The sequence below is a fragment of the Aquarana catesbeiana genome, linkage group LG02 (assembly GCF_042186555.1).
Source record: "Aquarana catesbeiana isolate 2022-GZ linkage group LG02, ASM4218655v1, whole genome shotgun sequence".
NCBI lineage: Eukaryota > Metazoa > Chordata > Amphibia > Anura > Ranidae > Aquarana > Aquarana catesbeiana.
In genome coordinates, this window is record NC_133325.1 from 778,139,122 (window position 1) to 778,162,162 (window position 23,041).

The following is a 23,041-nucleotide window of genomic DNA, read 5'->3' on the forward strand; positions in this document are numbered from 1 at the left end:
TTAAATTTGTTACTGGAGTGCGACCATAAAAAGTCTTCAATTACTTTAGATATTCTTTCAGTTCTATGAAGAGTAGAGGTCACCACAAAAGACACATCAATATAGGTGTGCTCAAGTTTGCAGACCAAAAAAAAACTGTAAATCTGCTAATTTGTGGACCTTCATGCACCTCAACATGTGGCATTGCTTGCTGTAACCTCCGTTCTTCATAGGAGGTACATGAAGGCCTAGTGATAACTGCTGGCTTGCAAAGTCAGTACAGAAAGCAAGTGTGAATTTTGGATCTGTAGGGATCCTAAGCTGGCCAGACACTTGTAGAATTTTGTGAACATTTGTCGATTTTTTGATCGTTAATGGGGGGGGGGGGGGGGGGGGGGGGGGGGGATTCGAAGGAGCGAGATGGAAATTCTCTTAAAAATGAACATTCTAAATAGTGAATGTGGTTTTCATTTGGAAAATTCCATTACTTTCAAAATTGTTAAAAACAACATTTTGTAGTACTTTCAAACAACAACATTCATCAAGTCATGGAATGTACTGAACATCATCATACAAAATGTTTATTCGAAGATCGACTGGTGCATTGCCAGCTTTAGGAAGAGTCCAGCAGTCTTTTGCCTGGCCACATAGGAGCACCATGACTGTGCACACTGACCACAACAAGCAATAGGTAGATCCTGAAGAAGAAGGAGGCGCTAGAGTGGTGCGGGAAAGCGTACAAATGTGAAAAAAAAAAATAAAAAAAAAAAAAAGGGGAGAAGAGAGGAAAAAAAGAAGGAGTATACAAAATATAAAAAAGTAAATAACGAATGACATGCAGCTTTATGTAGAGAACAATTCACGGACTTCTTGACCAACCTGCTGTGCGGAAAGCAGTTAGGCAAGACCCCAGACCTGCTTAGTGACCAGTCTTACGGCATTCCTACATACCCAACTTTCTGAGATGGGAATGAGGGACACCTATTAGCAAACATATGTAGGCATAGGACACCACCCCTGCCACGCCCCTTAAAGGAGAATTGTACAAAAAAAAAAAAAAAAAAAAAAAAAAAAAAAAAAAAAAAAAAAAACACACTATTGGTTAAACCCACAAGTGCTCCCACACCCCCCCCACCCCCACTACTATTTTTTACTAGCTTTTGGAATTTAGAAATGCTCCAATTTAGAAACAGGATAAAATGTTTAGCACTATAAAACACTTTTTGATAGATAAATAGTGCATTTTATATACAACTGTACAGATCAGATCAAAAAGAGGGACGAGGAGGAAAGAGGGACATTGTTCCAAATTAGGGACAGTCCCTCATAATCAGGAACAGTTGGGAGCTATGCATACCTGAAAGAAAAAAAAGGTAGCCAAGACCTGTCACCACATCCGGAGATACTCTCTACATGGTGGGGTAAACCATGCACAGAGAGCTATAGTGGACTGTTACTGACTCTACATATTCAGCAAGCTACATAGACCAAAATCGCCCGTTACGTTTCATTCCCATGTATACAGACTTTTCTTGAACCTACGGTGGTGAGCAAAAAACAAAAACGTAACTGTACTAAAAAGGTTCGCTTAAGGGTGTGTCTCTAGTACACCCATAGCTCCCAACTGTCCCCGATTTCACGGGACTGTCCCTGATTTGGAGCAATGTCCCCCTGTCCCTCTTTCCTCCTCATTTGTCCCTCATTTTGGCCTGATATATTTTAGTTGTATTATAAAATGCACATTTTATCTATCAAAAAGTGTTTCCCAGTGCTAAACCTTTCATGTGATTTCTAAATTGCAGCATTTGTAAATTCCAAAAGCCAATATAAAAGGAATAGTAGTGGTAAGAAAAAAAAAAAAAAAAAAAAAAAAAAAAAAAAAAAAAAAAAAAAACGCACTTTGTGGGTTTAACCAATCTTGTTTTTTTTTTGTACAATTCTCCTTTAAGGGGGTGTGGCAAGAGGAGTGTCCTATGCCTGCACACTTTTGCTGATAGGTGTCCGTCATTCCCATCTCAAAAAGTTGGGAGGTATGAGTACACCTCCAAGAAGCAGGACTCTACCCTGACCCCCCCGGGATGCAAGGCTCCACTTGGTCTACCTAGCCAAAAGACCTGGCAGACCCCTCTTCTCATGGTCAGCTAAAGCCAACCACCAAGTACTAGGTGAAGGGCTCTCTTGAAGTGAGACCCCCCCCCCGGTTCAGCAGAGGAAGAACCTAATGGCCACACATACTACAGGCTAGGCCCAAGGACCCACATCCAAGTGAAAAAAAAAACAGATAAAAACATGCAAAGTGACAAGCTCTTAGGAGAAAAAAAAAAAAATAGTGCATTGGCTAGACCTTGAGGCCTAGTAGCAAAAATTGTGCCAGACTTAGCTAAAAGGCCAAGCCCAAAGAGGCTTGGTGCAGGGGAAAAAAAAAAAAAAAAAAAAAAAAAAGAAGGAGGGGGGGGGGGGGTTTAGACATGACCTTGTGCTCATTCAAACAGTGGGTTTCCCAGGCCCAAAAGGGTTACTAAGAGCACCCCTGGGGTGACCAAATCCCAGGGGGGTTATAGACACCACAGGTTACCTTCTTCCCAGCCCATAACCAGACAGCATTGTTCAAATTAGGAGGAACCGGGCCCCTCGGAATTCTCCACACCAAGAGAGTACACTGGTCCCACACCTTACGTGGTGCACACCAATTCAGTTTCCTTGCCTATCAAGAAGGCTCCTCAGGACCCCATCAAACCAGCAGAGGTACTATATAGGCAGCCATTTCTACCAAAGGGCCAGAATGACGGCAGAGCACCCCTACTGCACACTGATGAGAACAGACACCACACCTGATCTTAGCCAACAGACATCTGGAGAAACTAGAGGAATTTGAATAGTGAAATGGTGGCAGCAGGACAAATGGTGAAGGAGAAAAAAGGACCTCAGATGGCAATTTTTAGTTTTGGATACGGTTAGAACCTCTTTCTGGATCTCATCGCTGTGTGCCTATTGGAGAGATTCTGCTTAAACGGCAAGTTTTTTTTTTTTTTTTTTTACTCCCATATTAAAAAAAAAAAAAAAAAAGAAGAAGGGGTAGATGGGGGAAGAGGTCATTCTGATGGTAGTTTTATCTCAGTGACAGGCTGCCTCTGTCCCTGCATCCCAGATTCTGGGATGCTGCTTGGGATATAGCCATCCTGGGACAGCTTAGTAAAAAAAGCGTGACTCTCCAGGCAAGTATGATGTAATGCAAGATCATCATGGGCAGTGCCCGTGCATTAAAAAAGCCCTGGAGTGAGTATCCCTCAGAATTGCTTGCAATGGAAAGCAAAACACAACTGTGTTGACCAATGAGAAACATCTAAGGCTTCTTCCAAAAAGGTGTCCCAGAAGAAATAAGAGTTTCTCATTGGTTAGCATGGTCATGTTGACCATTGAGCTCTTACCATTGTGAGCATTATGAAGGCTACTCACTCCTGGGCTTTGTATTGCAATGTATGGACTGCTACCCCAACAGCACGAGGCATCACAGCCATTATTGTGATGTCACCACCCCAATTTATCCACCCCAATTTATCAGAAAAAGCTTTGCATTCATTGAGAAAATGCAAAGTATTGGCTAAATGGCAACTGTGCCAAGCTGGTGACCTCCTGTGTTCAGTAAGCCACTTAGCACAGGACCTTGAAGCTAGTGAGATCACAGGAGTAGCAGTTCTTAGTACACAGGTGTGGTACATACACTGGTCCAAGTCCAAGCCAATCTCCAGGGAAGACAAATATTGCAATTGACTGGAGAGTCTTCTTGTGAGATTTCACCAGCTCAGCATTCCTCAGAAGGACAAAGATATTACCACCAGTGAAAGTCTTATTGTTGTACAACACCCCTCAAGGTGATATTGTGTTCCAGGTGGATAAAAAGAAAAAAAAAAAAAAAAAAAAAAAAAAATTTAATAAGGGTAGGAGCCAAGCAGCCATCATATGCCGAGATCTAAAAAGGTGACCACCAGGTGCAAAGAATGCAAGCTGAACACTAAAAGACCTTTTCACAAAAATCCGTAAAAAAAAAAAAAAAAAAAAAAATGTAATAAAGAAGAAGTGCAGCGCAATAAAACACAGTCCAATATGCTGGTGAACAACAAGTCCCAGAAAGAAAAAGATGACTCCACCGGTGAAGATCAGCAATATCAAACTTCTCCTCCAGATCGATAACATCAGTGGGGGCATCAAACCGTAAATAGATAAAAAGAGGGGAGATCTAAGTGCTCACTATGCAACCAATTAAAAATTTATTTAGGTCCTATACGGACTACTCACATGAATAGGATCAAATACAGGCATATAGCACAACAGTATGCTGAGTGTTTCCAAGGATGGCAGCAGGAGACGTCATCCCTGTGTAGCCCCTCTCTATCTCACAAAAGTGAGTACACCCCTTACATTTCTGTAAATATTTTATTATCTTTTCATGTGACAACACTGAAGAAATGACACTTTGTTACAATGTAAAGTAGTGAGTGTACAGCTTGTATAACAGTGTAAATTTGCTGTCCCCTCAAAATAACTCAACACACAGCCATTAAAAAAAAAAAAAAAAAAAAAAAAAAAAAAAAGGAGAAGTAAGTTTTTGTTTTTTCTAATCATACTTACCTCAGAGGATGGAGCACCAGACCAATGCTGCAGCTATCCCCCGGCGTCTCTGCACTGAGAACTGACCAGACTTCAGACCGCTCGCCGCTGAAAATGTTTTTGCACTCCTGTGACCCTTAGGAGAAGCCCAGCCTAAAAAGCTTAGGCTGGACTTCTCCTTTAGCCCGGGTTCACACCACAACGGGCTGTGGATCGCACAGGAGCGCTGTGCGTCCCTGTTCACCGTTTCAGGGACGAATCAGGGCCGATTCTATGCCTGAATTCGGCCCTGAAACGCAGCCAAAGACGCACAGCGTTTTTGTGCAGTGCGCACCACAGCCGCCCCGGAGATATGTGAACTGGCTCCATAGGGAGCCAGTCACATTCTCCTGCTATGCGAATTAGAGGTGCGGAAACGCACCTCTAATTCGCATAGGTGTGAACCCGGGCTTAATGTCTAAACCACTGGCAACAAAAGTGAGTACACAAGTGAAATATCCAAATTGGGCCCAAAGTGTCAATATTTTGTGTGGCCACCATTATTTTCCAGCACTGCCTTAACCCTCTTGGGCATGGAGTTCACCAGAGCTTCACAGGTTACCACTGGAGTCCTCTTCTATTCCTCCATGATGACATCACAGAGCTGGTAGATGTTAGAGACCTTGGGCTCTGCCACCTTCAGTTTGAAGATGCCCCACAGATGCTCAATAGGGTTTAGGTCTGGAGACATGCTTGGCCAGTCCATCACCTTTACCCTCAGCTTCTTTAGCAAGACAGTTGTCATCTTGGAGGTGTGTTTGGGGTCGCTATGTTGGAATACTGCCCTGTGGCCCAGTCTCCGAAGGGAGGGGATCACGGTCTGCTTCAGTATGTCACAGTACATGTTGGCATTCATGGTTCCCTCAATGATCTGTAGCTCCCCAGTGCCGGTAGCACTCTTGCAACCCCAGACCATGACACTCCCACCACCATGCTTGACTGTAGGCAAGACACACTTGTCTCTGTACTGCTCACCTGGTTGCCGCCACACAAGCTTGACACCATCTGAACCAACTAACTTTATCTTGGTCTCATCAGATCACAGGACATTCCAGTAATCCATGTCCTTAGTCTGCTAGTCTTCAAACTGTTTGCGGGCTCTCTTGTGCATCATCTTTAGAAGAGGCTTCCTTCTGGGACAACAGCCATGCAGACCAATTTGATGCAGTGTGCGGCGTATGGTCTGAGCACTGACAGGCTGATCCCCCCACCCCTTCAACCTCTGCAGCATTCACATGTCTATTTCCCAAAGACAACCTCTGGATATGACGCTGAGCACGTGCACTCAACTTCTTTGGTCGACCATGGCGAGGCCTGTCCTGTTAAACCGCTGTATGGTCTTGGCCACCGTGCTGCAGCTCAGTTTCAGGGTCTTGGCAAACTTCTATTAGCCTAGGCCATCTTTATGTAGAGCAACAATTCTTTTTTTCAGATCCTCAGAGTTCTTTGCCATGAGGTGCCATGTTGAATGTCCAGTAAGAGAGAGAGCAATAACACCAAAATTTAAACACACCTGCTCCCCATTCACACCTGACATCTTGTAATACTAACGAGTCACATGACACCGGGGAGGGAAAATGGCTAATTGGGCCCAATTTGGACATTCTCACTTAAGGGTGTACTCACTTTTGTTGCCAGCAGTTTAGACATTAATGGCTGTGTATTGAGTTATTTTGGTGGGATCGCAAATTTACACTGTTATACAAGCTGTACACTCACTACAATGTAAAGTGTCATCACATGAAAAAGATATATCTAAATAATTATTTTTCCAGTTTTTGCACCTCCTCCCAAATCTATAGAACAGTGGCCCTTCACCTACCCAGTTACAACTAACCTAAGCATAAGCAGTAGTATATATTACAGTCATAGGTGTGCGCAGCCTATTGCATTAGGGTGTGCACCCCAAAGCTCAAACACACATGAACGCCACCTGCTGCCACATGGAGGAGGCTTTGATGGTGGGAGACAGTTTATTGGGAGCATATTATGCTACACTCTACATACAAGTGTAGTGTGTTCCTATAATTGAACCTAGCCTTTAATATAAATTGGGGCATTTACACTGGCTACTGGTGCCACTCCTGGATAATGCTAATGCACATGGGGTAATTAGGGTGTTCCCAGGCACACCCAGCACACCCTGTGCGCACACCTATGGTTACAGTGCCCATTCAAATATAGGAACCACTATTCCAAATTTGGTTTTAAAAAGAGATCAGGAACTCAGGCCTGGCTGGACTAGGGGCGAAAGGGACCCCTTCTTATGACACATGGAGGGATACTGACCAGGGGGCATGGGAGCAAGGAGAGGACAGCAGGAGAACACTGCTCGGCAAATCTCCAGGGGCGAAAACAGCCAGGAGGGCTGGGGAGTGTTACAGTCAGAAGACAGAGGCATGCCTGAAGGAACTGGGTGCAAGCAGTCTGGGATGGATGCAGAGTCAGTCTGGGAGGAATGTTGAGAAGTAGCCAGAAGGGCTAAAGAAAGGGGAAACTGCAGTCAGGTGGGCTGGCAGTGCCTGAAGAGGTGGTGCTGGGATCAGTAGCCACAGGAAAAAAGACAACTGAGCACTGGGACATCTTTTCTGCTACACTACTAGAGAGGCTAGCGGTCCCTGCCTGCAAAGGGCAATGGCTATGGTCCGATTATGTTCGTCAGACCATACTGTAAGTGCTAGCTGGTCCTGGGAGTTGTAGTTCTAGAAGCAAGTCTATGCTGAAGTTAGTAGAGGAGAATTGATCAAGTGGGCATCCCATAACCACCCCTTCCCCATCCAAGTTTAATCCAAAAAAAAAAAACCACCACCACAAACACAAAACTGCAAGTACTGCTTCTGGTCTCCAGAGTGGGTGTAAAATTCAGGGTGGGCTCCTGCAGGGGTAGCGCTACATAAATAAGTTGCAAGTCAATATTTACTTACATACATATTTATAGGGATTGGCATATATTGCTTCCTTTGCTAGCTGCCTTACCTCCCCGCTGAGAAAAAAAAAGAAAAAAAAAAAAAAAAAAAAAAAAAAAAAAAAAGAAGAAGACTCTGTATTTGGTTTTAGTGGCTACACAGTAAAACATGCAGATAAGTGTGAACTGAGCCCAACCGAAATCCAGTACGTTGCGTCACGCTATTAGCTGCACATCATACTTGTCGATATCTTTGTTTTCTTGAAAAAGGTTGAAGTTGACAAGCCTCAGAAAAAAAAAAAAAAAATGCTTGTTTTGTGTCTCGCCGCCACCATGAATAGTCTTCTTATGTACAGAGCTACGCCCAGGACTTTTCATACTTTGTTAAATATAGAAGACTGGTTACTGGAAAACACTCTAGGTCTTTTTCAGCTGAGTCAGTCATTTCCCGGTTAACACTAGAGCAGAATTATATATATATATATATATATATACACACACACACACTTCCCCATCTGCTGCCAGAAAGAAAAATGTTAAGTCAGGAGCCCTAATCAGCTCAGCATCTTTGTTGGCAGTCAGAAACTCTATATTGAAGCAAGGGAGGGTCACCATGAAGGCCAGGGAACAGGCTTTTTTTTTTTTTTTTTTTTTTTTTTTTTTTTTTTTTACACACACTTCCTGTCTGGTTAAAAACAGTGGTTCCCAACTCCTGTCCTCAGGACCCATTAACAGGCCAGGTTTGCAAGAGAAATGAAATAAACCACAGATGATATAATTTGCTGCTCAGCGATTGCAGTAGTCTAGGTCTGCATCGCCCCAAGGTAATACTTAGAATCTGGCCTGTTAGTAGGTCCTGAGGACAGGAGTTGAGAACCACTGCGTTAAAATGTTGTCAGTAGCGCAAGGAGTGGAAATCTCTCCAATATGACAAAATTTGAAACCCTTCCCCACTTGATCCAAAATTAGAAAAAAAATAAAAATAAAATTGTCAATTGCATTTCTAAAAGGGAAACCCCCACATGTGTCAGGTAGGGCACCTAACCAAAAAAAAAAAAAAAAAAAAAAAAAAAAAAAAAAGAGGCCAATATGTGACCCTCACCAAGCTGGCGGTAGTGGCAAAGTAGGCAGAACACTCTGCATGGGGGAGGCACCATCATGGAACTAGTCCCGGTCCTAAGAGGGAGATTGGGTCAGCCTTCAGTGCTGAAGGAAAGCCCAAAAGTTTAAACTGAATTAAAAGCTAGTAATATTTTTAAACTTCTCAAGTTTCCCCCCAGGGTAGTAAAAAAAAAAAAAAAAAAAATGATATAATAATTGTAATAGATCCAGGAGGTCTCAGCCAACAATTCTCTTATATTCATGCTAGAGCTGACTGATGTGCTCCAGGCCACACCATTGAGACCTTTGCCAATGGCTTGGAGATGTCACAGATCAGGGAGTGGAGCTATAGAGTAGAGCCAGGCAGCTTCACATGACCATTTTAGGTTGTCAATCCACTCAAGAATTGCTGCTTTAGGTCTTGGAAGATGTCAAACTGTTATTGATTACCTCTATTCCTTCAGCAGAGACACAAGTGTTCTCTGCTCATTCAGTTTTCCAGGGTTTTGCGCCAGATACTGGACCATCTGTAGTCACAGATCTATGGTTTCCAAGCATAAATCTGGCCATTATATGGCTCATATATGCGTGTCGGGGAACCACCTAATCCTCCATTCAAGACAGGAACCTGTTTTGAACAATTGCATTTGGGGAGGGAAGGGCTTGGCAATGGTGCCCATGGTTGCATATGGTTTGCCCAAAGGCTCAGGCGCTCCCTATGTAGACCTTTGCATTGACTCTGAAATATCACAGACCAGAGAGTGGTGCCAGAGTCGAGTAGTTTCATATGACCATTTAAAGTGGTCAATCCACTCAAGAATACCGTAGCTGCTTGGTAGATGTCAAATTTTTACTGACTTTCTCTATTCCCCCAGCAGAGAGACCAGCGTTTCTTGCTTATCCAGTTTTCCAGGGTTTGAGCCAGATACTGAACCACATTTATTGACAGGTCTACGGTTTCCAAGTACATAATTATCCAGCCATGAGCCGTTTTAACTGAATTGAACCTGTTGTGGCACAATGGCATCTTCCAAAACAGCGGGCATAGGCAAATAAGTGACCAAACCATCTCATGCATGTTGGGGAACCATCACACCCTAATCCTCCATTCACCTCTACACATCTACAAAGGCCTCCTAGTGGCCAAGACAGGCACCTGCACTGAACTGTTGGATTTGGGAGGGAAGGGCTTGGCACTGGAGCCCACGGTTGCATATGGTTTGCCCAAAGTCTCAGGAGCTCCCAAACAACATGGACTAGAAAAAAGTTATGTGCAGGATTTTTTTTTTTTTTTTTTTTTTTTAAGGACGTACCAACAATGCCAGTGAAGGTTCTCATTTATCAAGGTCATGGTATAGCGAGCAGTATCGATCTAAATTAAGGAGATTACATTGTACATTGGCTTGGACAGGGGTCTTCCAACATAACAGAACAAGTCTAGTTGAATGTGGCCAACTACTACTAGATATGATGTATTAAAAAGAATTAATTTTCCACCCCAAGCATTGGCAGACTATTAGGGAAAAGTTGCCTGTGCTTCATGGAGACAATCGCCAGACTGTGGCTCACCAGGTCAGTTATATTATACAGAATAATACAATTAAAATATAAAAATGAAAAACGGATGTAAATCTCTCTACACTGGAGGCCATAGCTGCTGACGCCTGACGTTGTGGCTTTGGGAATAAATCCCAAGGCTCGAGCTACACCTTAAGACTCATTCTCAACCTACAACCCAGAGAGGTTGCAGAATGGCCATTGGATGCCACTCCTAGACAACGTAAGCAAAATAGCCTTTGGCAAACTGTCACCTGGGCGCAGTGGGGAAAAAAAAAAAAAAAAAGGCACAGTGCTAACCAGTCAAACAAAACAAAAATAGTGAACATCTCTGAGATTCCTATCAGTATTATGCACACCAAAAATGTCATATACACGGTTTTAAAGCACAGCTGTATGTTGGATGCAAGGCAACCTGGACCCAACTGCAAAGCAATGCAAATAGCCACAAAGGGGAATGTTAATGCAAATTTAAATACACCCCGAATACTGTAAACATCACTAAGGGACATTTGCAATGCTGTAATCACAGTGCATTTGTAAAAAAAAAAAAAAAAACAACCCTTTCAAGCATCTATATCAAATCAATAGGAGGGCTAGGCCGTAAGTGAAGCAAGAGCCTCCAAAGATGTGGTCCTTAACAATCAAGAGAAGGTCTAGGCCAGTGATGGAGAACCTTGGCACCCCAGATGTTTTGGAACTACCATTTCCCATAATGCTCATGCACTCTGTAGTGTAGTTGAGCATCATGGGAAATGTAGTTCCAAAACATCTGGGGTGCCAAGGTTCGCCATCACTGGCCTAGGCTGTAAATTATGATGCATCTAAACCCCCCCCCCCCCCCCCAAAAAAAAAAAAAAAAAAAAAATATATATATATATATACACACACACACACACACACACACACACACACACACACACACACACACACATTAGTCCTTACATATGGGAGCTGCATTAGTTCTTTTCAGGCTTCCCTTTAATTTTTCACCTGGTGATCCTGCCAGTAACACTTCTTGTCGTACAGTCATAATTAATATCTGTACTGTATCTACAGAGGATCGGTGTTGTCACCCTACAACAGGACTACAGAACACCTCCCTTTCTTTCGCCATTAGGTGGCACTGCAATTTGTAGTTCACATAAGGTAGCGGGGAAAACGGAGAGATAGATAGAATAGATAGATACACACTTTTTATGGTGGTGCCAGTTGCAGAAATCTCCTGTGCTGTATTTTAAATGAGGAACACACAGGTCATTTTTGTAGATTAAGGCTACTTTTACACTGAGGCGCTTTACAGGTGCTACAGCGCTAAAAATAGGGCTTGTAAAGCACCTCTCCCATGTCTCCAGTGTGAAAGCCTGAGGGCTTTCACACTGGAGCGGTGCGCTTGCAAGACTGTAAAAAAAGTCCTGCAAGCAGCATCTTTGCAGCGCTATAGGAGCTCCTAAAGCGCCCCTTCCCATTGAAAACAATGGGCAGCGCCGCAAACCCGCCGGCAAAGCGCCGCTTTGCAGGCGGTTTTAATCCTTTTTCGGCCGCTAGCGGGGGGGGTTAAACCCCCCCACTAGTGGCCGATTAGCGCCGCTAAATATAGTGCCGCTTTACCGCCGGCGCCCGCCCCAGTGTGAAAGTAGCCTAATTGTTCTTTCACAACGAGGCGGCGTCAGTGGTAAAGCGCTGCTGTTTTTAGCGGCGCTTTACCGCCGTTTTTGCGGAGGTTTTCGGGCGATTTTAACCCCCGCTAGCAGCTGAAAAAGGGTTAAAACGACCCGCAAAGTGCCACTGCAGCGGCGCTTTGCCAACGGTTCAGCGGCGCTGCCCATTCATTTCAATGGGCAGGGGCGCTTTAGGAGCAATGTATACACTGCTCCTTCACCATTCCAAAGATGCTGCTTGCAGGAGTTTTTTTTTTTAACGTCCTGCCAGCGCATCGTAGGGGAGCCGTTTTTCAGGCGATATTTTTAGCCCAAAAGCGCCTTAGCGTGAAAGGAGTCTAGATTCTAGTAGTGTAACTAAACAGACACACAAATGGCTCTCTATGGCGCAAGTTACATGTCTAGCAAATGGCGCCCTATGGCATCCCCTACGTGCAAAACGGCGCTCTATGGAATATGCTGCAATCAAATGTCTCTTTATGGTGTAAGCTACTATGGCTATCAAATGGCTCTCTATGGCAGCCTCTCTCTACCTTTTTACCCTAGAAAAACACTTGAAGCAATTTTGAGGTCTCAGGGAACCCCTCCTAAAATTAAATTTTACCTACATATCATGGTGAAAAAGTTGAAATTTTTTAAATTAAAATTAGAAGTTTGGCATACCTGGGGCATGTACCACCTAGAGCCAATTATTTTACAACATTCCCTTGCGCTATACGTGAATAATAAACATTACAATTACATGAAATAATGGTCGGAGAAGAAACAAACCATTAAAAAAAAAAAAAAAAAAAAATGTCCCCTTACATTAGTCAATGGAAAAATGCCTCCTTACATTGCTGGTCAGTGGAGAAACGTTCCCTCACATTTGAGGATCATCGTGAAAAAGCCCCCCCCATGCACTGGAGGTCAATGTAGACATGACCCCTTACATTAAATGTCAGTGGGAAACTTCCCCGTATTATTGGTAGTCATCAAAGTTGGGGAGATCAATTTCCCACTGGTCAAGGAACCTCTATCAATCTCCGGAGAAACTTTAGGGTTCTACAGAATCCTGGCTGAGAATGGACAACCTATGGTGTGGGCTACATAGTTAATAGTAGTCTATGGATTAGACCAGTGTTTCTCAACTCCAGCCCTCAAGGCGCCCCAACAGGTCATGTTTTCAGGCCTTCCATTATTTTGCACAGGTGATTTGATCAGTTTCCCTGCCTTAGTAATTACCACAGTCGTTTCATCTGAGGGAAATCCTGAAAACATGACCTGTTGGGGCACTTTGAGGACTGGAGTTGAGAAACACTGGATTAGACTACAATTTAGGGTTGCCACCTCATCCCTTTAAACCCGAACACATATTAAAATGACACAGGTTCTGTGGCCGATTAAGGTGGTAATTAAACCCACTCGGTGCCTTATCTGCATTTAATTAGCCTCAGAACCTGTGTAAATCAAAAAAGGTGTTTGGGTTTAAAAGGGACGAGGTGGCAACCAGAGACTACATTAGATAATCAATGGGTTGCTATGGTGCACGCCAGCCTCTCTCAACCTTTTTAAACATGGAGGAACCCTTGAAAATACCCTTCTGGCCTCAGGGAACCCCTGCTAATAATTACTATATTTGGAGCTCACGGTACATTAGTGTGATGGTCAAAAGGAAGAAAAAAAAAAAAAAAAATTATATATAATAATAATAATAATAATAATAACAATAATAATTCACTTTACATTTAGGGCCATTAGGAAGAACCCCCAAATTACAGATAGCTAAAAAGATAATTGGGGTCAGAAGTTACTTACCTGAGGAACAGAAGGTGCCCGTTGATCAAGGAACCCCAGTTGAGTAAGGCTGGTGTAAGCTGTACCCAGATAAAGACTCAAAAATCAGAAAAACGATTTGCTACTACCTGTGACTTGCTTGCCTTACACCACATAGACTTTTTGTTCTGATCACCCAAATCTTTACCAATTTTTAGGAGGTTTGAACGATCTACCAAGAACCTTCTGCCCTTAGATTCTTTTTAATAAAAATACTTATATAATATATAGATATAAAACCCCCAATCTTTACCAATTTTTAGAGGTTTGAATGATCTTCTAAGAATCCCCCTTAGATTCCTTTTAATAAAAATATTTATATAACCTATAGATATAAAAAACCTTTTCGATCGAGTGTATTATAAGTCATCGGATCTCTTTCTATCGATGTGTATAAATAATTTTGAGCCTTACTCAGCACCCAAAGACTTACCGCGCTCAGCTCCTGGCTTTGATCACATCCACCTGTTCTACACAACCTTCCTCCAAACAACTCTTTAAAGATCCCTCAGCCTTGGCTCAGGGAGGGCTGTGATTGGCTGGGACCCGGGCAGATCTCCTCCTCCTCCTCCCTTCACCTTGCTCAACCTGTTCTCAGGTGGATGGAGGCATCTCAGCTATCTGACTATTATGCAGGAATTTCGCATTAAAAGCGACCTCGCACCGCTAGAGAGTGACTCACCGAGTGAGAGGGCGACGGGGGAAAAAAACAATGGATACGGGGCGCGACCGTACAGACTAAGAATTGTGCGTTAGAGGAAATCTGTACAGGTGTATGACCGGGGCGGGCGGCCATTGCTGACCTCTAATGCTGAAAATGCTAGTTGCCTGGCTGTCATGCTGATCAAGGTTTTTTTTTTTTTTGGCTGGGTTCACACTTTTGCAGTGCGCTAACATGCGTTGTGCCCATTTATTGAATGGGCTCCCTAAGGGCCTATTTCATTGTGTTAATGCATGCGTGTTGGCATGCATTGCTTCTCACGATAATGTGCGTTTGTGTTATGGCAGCCTAGTCATTTGATGGGGGGGGGTGCTCCCTAAGGGGCCCATTCAAACCTGGGCGTCCTGGTGCATTGCGTTAACATAGTTCAGTTGACGTGTGTTAACGTGCATTGTGTTAGGGCCAGAGGTGATCAAATACCACCAAAAGAAAAGCTCTATTTGTGGGGAAAAAAGGACGTCAATTTTGTTTGGGTACAGCGTCGCACGACCGCGCAATTGTCAGTTAAAGCGACGCAGTGCCGAATCGCAAAAAATGGGCCGGTCATTCAGCAGCCAAATCTTCCGGGGCTGAAGTGGTTAAAGGTAAGAAAAAATGAGGGGGGGGGGGAATGCCCTGGACTGCATCAAAAACACGCATGCAGAAAAGCATCTGGAACGCATCCGGACTGCGTTTCTATGGTGTGAACCGGCCCTAAATGAGGACGTGTGCGTTCCAGTGCATTTTTGGTGCGTTTTTGATGCGTTTTACTGCGTTCCAGTACAGTCCAGTGCAGGAAAATGCAGCATGTTCTACTTTTTTTTTTTTTTTTTCTGGAACTGCAAGCACTGGTGTGAACTCTGCCATTGAAAACCATATAACCTACTTTCCATGCGTTTTTGATGCAAAAAAACAAACAAACCCCGCACTGGACTGCATGTGGTGTGAACCGGCCCTTAGGGCCATCCATTAATTTGAAGGGGCTCCCTATGGGCACTTTCAAACCTCGGAACCCTGGTTCAGTGTCTTAATGCAAGTGAGTTGCCATGCGTTGCTTTGCACATTAACGTACGTGGTATTAGGGCAGCTCATTCAATTCAAAAGGCCTTCTAAGAACCCATTCACACCTTGGCGTCCTGGTGCATTGTGTTCATGTACTTTGCATTGACATGCGTTAATAAGCACGTTAATGTGCGTTGTGTTATGGCAGCCCATTCATTTGACGGGGCTCCCTAAGGGCCCTTTCAAACACTGGCATCATGGGGCATTACGTTACAGTGGTGGCCTGTCCTCTAGGGGGCGCCCCGGGTGCCACCACCCTCTATCCACTATATGAATAGATAGAGCTCATGCTACGAATGAATCTCTCCACGGCCACCGAATTCGAATCGTTTTTCAATTTACCAAAGAGAATAAAATAAAATAGAAAATAAAGGAATAGAATAGAAATAGAATAGAAAATGAAGGAATAGGGGGAGGCCACCCCCTATTCGTGCGTCCGGCCCCTTTCAGGACGCCGTGAATTACAGCGGCGGGGGTGTTTTTTTTTTTTTTTAAACACCTGATTAGACCTGGAGTCTCTAATAGGCTTCGAAATAGGGTGGGGCTTGTGGGGCAGAGCATTGCATCCGGAGCCCGCCCAGGTTTTAGAACAGCGAATGAATATTCGCTGTTGAAACACTGATCCTCAATCCGGCCAATCGGAAGCAGGTCCGAGACCCGTTTTCCGATTGGCCAAAATAAAGAGAAGAGTCCCAATTGGCTGCCGAGGAGGAGGAGGAGGAGGAGGTGGGAGGAAACGGAAGCCAGCCGCGATGCCCGTGGAGAGCAGGGGAAGGGAAAGCCGTCGCCGCCGCCGAGCAAGGGAAACTGCTGGTGAAGCCCGGGAGAAGCGCTGGGGTAAGTGCTCCAGACCAGACCAACTGCCGGGGGAGGGGGGGCTGTTTGCCCCCCCAAAAGAAATGGGTTCTCTCTGTGTTTTGCATTAACGCATTTCAGGTAATGTGCGTTACGTTTAGGGGGCCACCAATTCATTTGAAAATTGCTCCCTAGGGCTCGATTCACACCTATGCATGTTGCTTTTGAGTGTTTCTGCAGTGCCTTTTGCGATGCTTGCCGCATTTTTGAACATGCGTTTTTGCCGCGTTTTGTGTTTTTTTTTTTTTTTTTTTTTACAGTTTTTTTTTTTTATACTGTATACAGTGTTAAAAAAATGAAAGGAAAAAACCGCAATACGCGGCAAAAACGCGGTAAAAACGTGGTACTTGTGTTTTTGGATGCGGGTCCATTGAATTCTATTACATGCAAAACGCTGCATTTTGCATGAAAAAAAGTCCCTGACCCTTTCCAAAAACGCAGAGGCACAAAAATGCATTGATGTGAACATGTTCCATAGGAACCCATGTTAAAAAATTCCCATGCATTTCTGCAAAATGCATCAAAAAACGCATTAGCGTGAATGGAGCCTAAGGGTGCATCCTAACCTTGGCGCCCCGGTCCTTTCATTAATGCACGTGCTTTGACATGCGTTGCTTTGCTCGTTAATGTGCGTTGTGTTATGGCAACCCATTTATTTGATGGAGATTTCCGAGAGCCCATTCAAAACTTGACGCTCTGGCTCTGTTGTGTTACCAATGCGTTTGTTGATATTCATCGATGTGCGTTGTGTTCGGCCAGCCCATTCATTTGATGGGGGGGCTCCCTGAGGGCTCATTCAAACCTGAGCGTCCGGGTGTTTTAATTGACGTGCATTAATGTGCGTTGTGTTGGGACCATCCAATTATTTGAAAGGGGCTCCCTAAGGGCGCGTGTAAACCTTGGCATCCTGGTGCGTTGCGTACACACACTTCAGCTGAAGTGCGTTCGTGTGCGTTGTGTTAGGGCCACCATTATAATTTAAATGGGCTCCCTAAGGGTGCATCTAAACCTCGGCGTCCTGGTCCTTTTATTAATCACATGCTTTGACGTGCGTTTAGACGTGTGCGGTTCGTTTCATCCCGAATTGAAATTCGGGCAAATTTTTGTTTTTTGGGAAATTCGGATGTATCCGAATTTCCGAATTACAATAGTTCCGAATTTAAACGAATCCGAAATAACGAAAAAAAAAAATTCGGACAAAATTAGAATTCAAATAGTTTTTGATTTTGAATAGTTTTCCAATTTCCAAAGAGAATAAAATAGAATAGAAAATAAAGGAATAGTATATATAAAAAAATAGAAAATAAAAGAATAGAATTTTATAGGATAAAACAGAACAAAATAGAATAGAAAATAAAAGAACAAAATAAATTAGAATGGAAACAAATAGAATAGACAAGAATAACATAGACTATATCCATCTTCTGAAATTCAAATTTAAAATAGAATAAATTTGAATTTGAATAAAATAGAAAAGAAGAGAATAGATGAAATAGAATAAAAAAATAGAATTAGAATAGAAAGAATACAACCATCTTCTGGAATTCGAATTTATCAATAGAATACATTTGAATAGAATAGAAAAGAACAGAATAGAAAATATAATAGAATAGAAAAGAAAAGAATAGAATAAAAAAAAAATAGAATTGAATAGAAAGAATATAACCATTTCCCAAAATTCAAATAGAATCAATTCGAATAGGATAGGAAATAATAGATTGTAATAAAATAGAAAATAACAGAATAGTATAGAAAGAATACAACCATCTTCCGAAATTCGAATTTTGAATAGAATAAATTTGAATAGAATAGAAAAGAATAGAATAGAAAATATAATAGAATAGAATAAAAAAAAATAGAATTGAATAGAAAGAATATAACCATTTCCCAAAATTCAAATAGAATCAATTCTAATTTGAATAGAATAGAAAATAATAGATTGTAATAAAATAGAAAATAACAGAATAGTATAGAAAGAATACAACCATCTTCCGAAATTCGAATTTTGAATAGAATAAATTTGAATAGAATAGAAAAGAATAGAATAGAAAATAAAATAATAGAATAGAATAAACAAATAGAAAAGAATATAATTTAAAAAACAATAGAATAGAATAGAAAGAATATAACTATTTCCCAAAATTCAAATAGAATCAATTCGAATAGGATAGGAAATAATAGATTAGAATAGGAAGATGGTTATATTCATTCTATTCTATTCTGTTTTTTTTTTTTTTTTTTTTTTTTTATATACTATTGTGTTATTTTCTGTTCTATTATACTCTATTCTATTCTTTTCTATTCTATTTCGAATTTCAGAAAATTGTTATAATCTATTAAATTATATTCTTTTTTTATTCTATTCTATTCCTTTCTACTATATTCCATTCTATTTTGTTCTTTTATTTTCTATCCTGTTTCTGTTTTACTTTATTATATTCTGTTTTACTTTTATTCTATTCTATTCTTTTATTTTCTGTTAAATTCCTTTGTATTCTATTTCTTTCTATTCTATTCTCTTTGGAAATTCTAAAAACTATTCGAAATTGATTTGAAAACTTTTCAAATCGATCCGAATTAGAAAATTTGAATCGGTTTGAATATGAATAAACAAAACGAATTCCGAAAACGAATCAAACGGATTAAACTAATTTAACTAAACAAATTTATGTAAATAACAAATCGAAACCAAACTAAACAAATTTTTTCATTCTGCACATGTCTAACGTGCTTTGTTTTATGGCAACCCATTCATTTGATGGAGATCTCCAAGAGCCCATTCATACTTGATGTCCTGGTGCGTTACCATACGTGTGTTGAAGTGCAATCACATTGTGTTTAGGCAGATCATGGCTAGCGGGAGGGGCTGGCAGCCCCCTGCCTCATTACTCCTCTCAACAGCCCTCAGTCCTGATGCAAGCAGTGGGCTGGCTTTTGGGAGGAGTTATGCAAATATTAAAACGTCTTTATAGGCGGAGGAGTGGCCTAGAAGAAGAAAACAAAGGCAGCCGCCATATCCATCGATTGGTGAGCTGCAATATATTACTTGTTAAAGTGGAGAACGAGAAATGCCACTCTTCTTTTTTTTTTTTTTTTTTTTTCTTTCAGGACACTAGATGGCGCTAAGTATTATAGGAATTCCTATATTTCCTTCCTTCTTATTTTTCCCTAATTGCACTGAATTAATGAACATGCACTTTTCACTCGGTGAATTGTTATGTGATTTTTTTCTTTATTTATAAATAAGTATTATTATTATTATTATTGTATTAATAATAAATATTAATATTTTATATTAAAATAATATATTATCAGTATAAATATAAATACATATAAAATATTTTATTTATTTTTTTAAAAATAAGTATAAATATTATTAAAGTATTAATATTTTATATTCAAATAATATATTATTAAAGTATTAATATTTTATATTCAAATAATATATCATCAATATACAGTGGGGACAGAAAGTATTCAGACCCCCTTAAATTTTTCACTCTTTGTTATATTTCAGCCATTTGCTAAAATCATTTAAGTTCATTTTTTTTCCTAATTAATGTACACACAGCACCCCATATTGACAGAAAAACACAGAATTGTTGACATTTTTGCAGATTTATTAGAAAAGAAAAACTGAAATATCACATGGTCCTAAGTATTCAGACCCTTTGCTGTGACACTCATATATTTAACTCAGGTGCTGTCCATTTCTTCTGATCATCCTTGAGATGGTTCTACACCTTCATTTGAGTCCAGCTGTGTTTGATTATACTGATTGGACTTGATTAGGAAAGCCACACACCTGTCTATATAAGACCTTACAGCTCACAGTGCATGTCAGAGCAAATGAGAATCATGAGGTCAAAGGAACTGCCTGAAGAGCTCAGAGACAGAATTGTGGCAAGGAACAGATCTGGCCAAGGTTACAAAAACATTTCTACTGCACTTAAGGTTCCTAAGAGCACAGTGGCCTCCATAATCCTTAAATGGAAGACGTTTGGGACGACCAGAACCCTTCCTAGAGCTGGCCGTCCGGCCAAACTGAGCTATCGGGGGAGAAGAGCCTTGGTGAGAGAGGTAAAGAAGAACCCAAAGATCACTGTGGCTGAGCTCCAGAGATGCAGTCGGGAGATGGGAAAAAGTTGTAGAAAGTCAACCATCACTGCAGACCTACACCAGTCGGGGCTTTATGGCAGAGTGGCCCGACGGAAGCCTCTCCTCAGTGCAAAACACATGAAAGCCCACATGGAGTTTGCTAAAAAACATCTGAAGGACTCCAAGATGGTGAGAAATAGGATTCTCTGGTCTGATGAGACCAAGATAGAACTTTTTGGCCTTAATTCTAAACGGTATGTGTGGAGAAAACCAGGCACTGCTCATCACCTGTCCAATACAGTCCCAACAGTGAAGCATGGTGGTGGCAGCATCATACTGTGGGGGTGTTTTTCAGCTGCAGGGACAGGACGACTGGTTGCAATCGAGGAAAAGATGAATGCGGCCAAGTACAGGGATATCCTGGACGAAAACCTTCTCCAGAGTGCTCAGGACCTCAGACTGGGCCGAAGGTTTCCCTTCCAGACAATGACCCTAAGCACACAGCTAAAATAATGAAGGAGTGGCTTCACAACAACTCCGTGACTTTTCTTGAATGGCCCAGCCAGAGCCCTGACTTAAACCCAATTGAGCATCTCTGGAAAGACCTAAAAATGGCCGTCCACCAACGTTTACCATCCAACCTGACAGAACTGGAGAGGATCTGCAAGGAGGAATGGCAGAGGATCCCCAAATCCAGGTGTGAAAAACTTGTTGCATCTTTCCCAAAAAGACTCATGGCTGTATTAGATCAAAAGGGGGCTTCTACTAAATACTGAGCAAAGGGTCTGAATACTTAGGACCATGTGATATTTCAGTTTTTATTTTTTAAAACATCTGCAAAAATGTCAACAATTCTGTGTTTTTCTGTCAATATGGGGTGCTGTGTGTACATTAATGAGGAAGAAAATGAACTTAAATGATTTTAGCAAATGGCTGCAATATAACAAAGAGTGAAAAATGTAAGGGGGTCTGAATACTTTCCGTCCCCACTGTATATATAAATAAATATAAAATATTATATATTTTTAAAAATAAGTATTATTAATATTATCAAATATTATAATTTTATATTATCAATATAAATATTCCCTTAAGTGTGATCCTGGTTCAGCTGAAGATGGATCGATGAGTAGGGTTGTACAAGAGATGGCAGCTACAGCAGAGATCTCCTTTAAAAGGCCTTCATGGAGCAGAGACGGTCACTCGGGCTGCCTCCTGTAATCTCTATACGGAGTGAAGTGAAATGTAATAAAACATTTTTTATTTTACAGGACGCCAATGCAATTAAGGGCAGAAAACTGCTTTTTGTCAACTTCGATTGTCCTCCGCTGCTTTTTGTGCCTTTATAAATATTTATACGGTCCTTCCGCTGTTATCCCGCGGCCCCCTTTCGTAGGTATTAAATGGCCAACACTGTGAGCAACTTATTTATTTATGAATGCATTAACGTCTGCTGTGTGTGCGCCATTCTGCTTTAATAGTGCTGTTACAGCTTTGTTATTGGGAGCGGCTGACGCAGGACTTACCAGGACATAGAATGCTCATAATAATGTATAGAAACTTACAAAAAAGATATTACATTCTCTGTCACGTTTAAAGCTGAATTGATGCTGCTGGATTATTACATCATTTTTATATATACTGTATATAAATGTATACAGTATATAAATATATACACTGCATTATAAATATTTAATATTTTTATATATATAATATATACAGTATCCCACAAAAGTGAGTACACCCCTCACATTTTTGTAAATATTTTCTTCTATCTTTTCATGTGACAACACTGAAGAAATGACACTTTGCTACAATGTAAAGTAGTGAGTGTACAGCTTGTATAACAGTGTAAATTTGCTGTCCCCTCAAAATAACTCAACACACAGCCATTAATGTCTAAACCACTGGCAACAAAAGTGAGTACACCCCTAAGTGAAAATGTCCAAATTGGGCCCAAAGTGTCGAATATTTTGTGTGGCCACCATTATTTTCCAGCACTGCCTTAACCCTCTTGGGCATGGAGTTCACCAGAGCTTCACAGGTTGCCACTGGAGTCCTCTTCCACTCCTCCATGATGACATCACGGAGCTGGTGGATGTTAGAGACCTTGCGCTCCTCCACCTTCCGTTTGAAGATGCCCCACAGATGCTCAATAGGGTTTAGGTCTGGAGACATGCTTGGCCACTTGGATCACTTTTACCCTCAGCTTCTTTATCAAGGCAGTGGTCATCTTGGAGGTGTGTTTGGGGTCGTTATCATGTTAGAATACTGCCCTGCGGCCCAGTCTCTGAAGGGAGGGGATCATGCTGGTCTGCTTCAGTATATCACAGTACATGTTGGCATTCATGGTTCCCTCAATGAACTGTAGCTCCCCAGTGTCGGCAGCACTCATGCAGCCCCAGAGCATGACACTCCCACCACCATGCTTGACTGTAGGCAAGACACACTTGTCTTTGTACTCCTCATCTGGTTGCCGCCACACACGCTTGACACCATCTGAACCAAATAAGTCTATCTTGGTCTCATCAGACCACAGGACATGGTTCCAGTAATCCATTTCCTTAGTCTGCTTGTCTTCAGCAAACTGTTTGAGGGCTTTCTTGTACATCATCTTTAGAAGAGGCTTCCTTCTGGGACGGCAGCCATGCAGACCAATTT

At 41.7% G+C, this 23,041-nt stretch overlaps 1 protein-coding gene across 2 annotated transcripts in view; it reads right to left on the minus strand.

Annotated features, from left to right (window-relative positions):
- UPK1B (uroplakin 1B) overlaps positions 1-14,149 on the minus strand; it is a 28,048-nt gene extending 13,899 nt beyond the window's left edge. The window contains exon 1 of one of the 2 annotated variants that reach the window (XM_073617392.1): positions 14,099-14,149. The gene's annotated coding sequence lies outside the window, so the exon portion shown is untranslated. The remainder of the gene's footprint in view (positions 1-14,098) is intronic. The other variant, XM_073617393.1, reaches the window with a different exon arrangement.
- Positions 14,150-23,041: the final 8,892 nt, after the last annotated feature.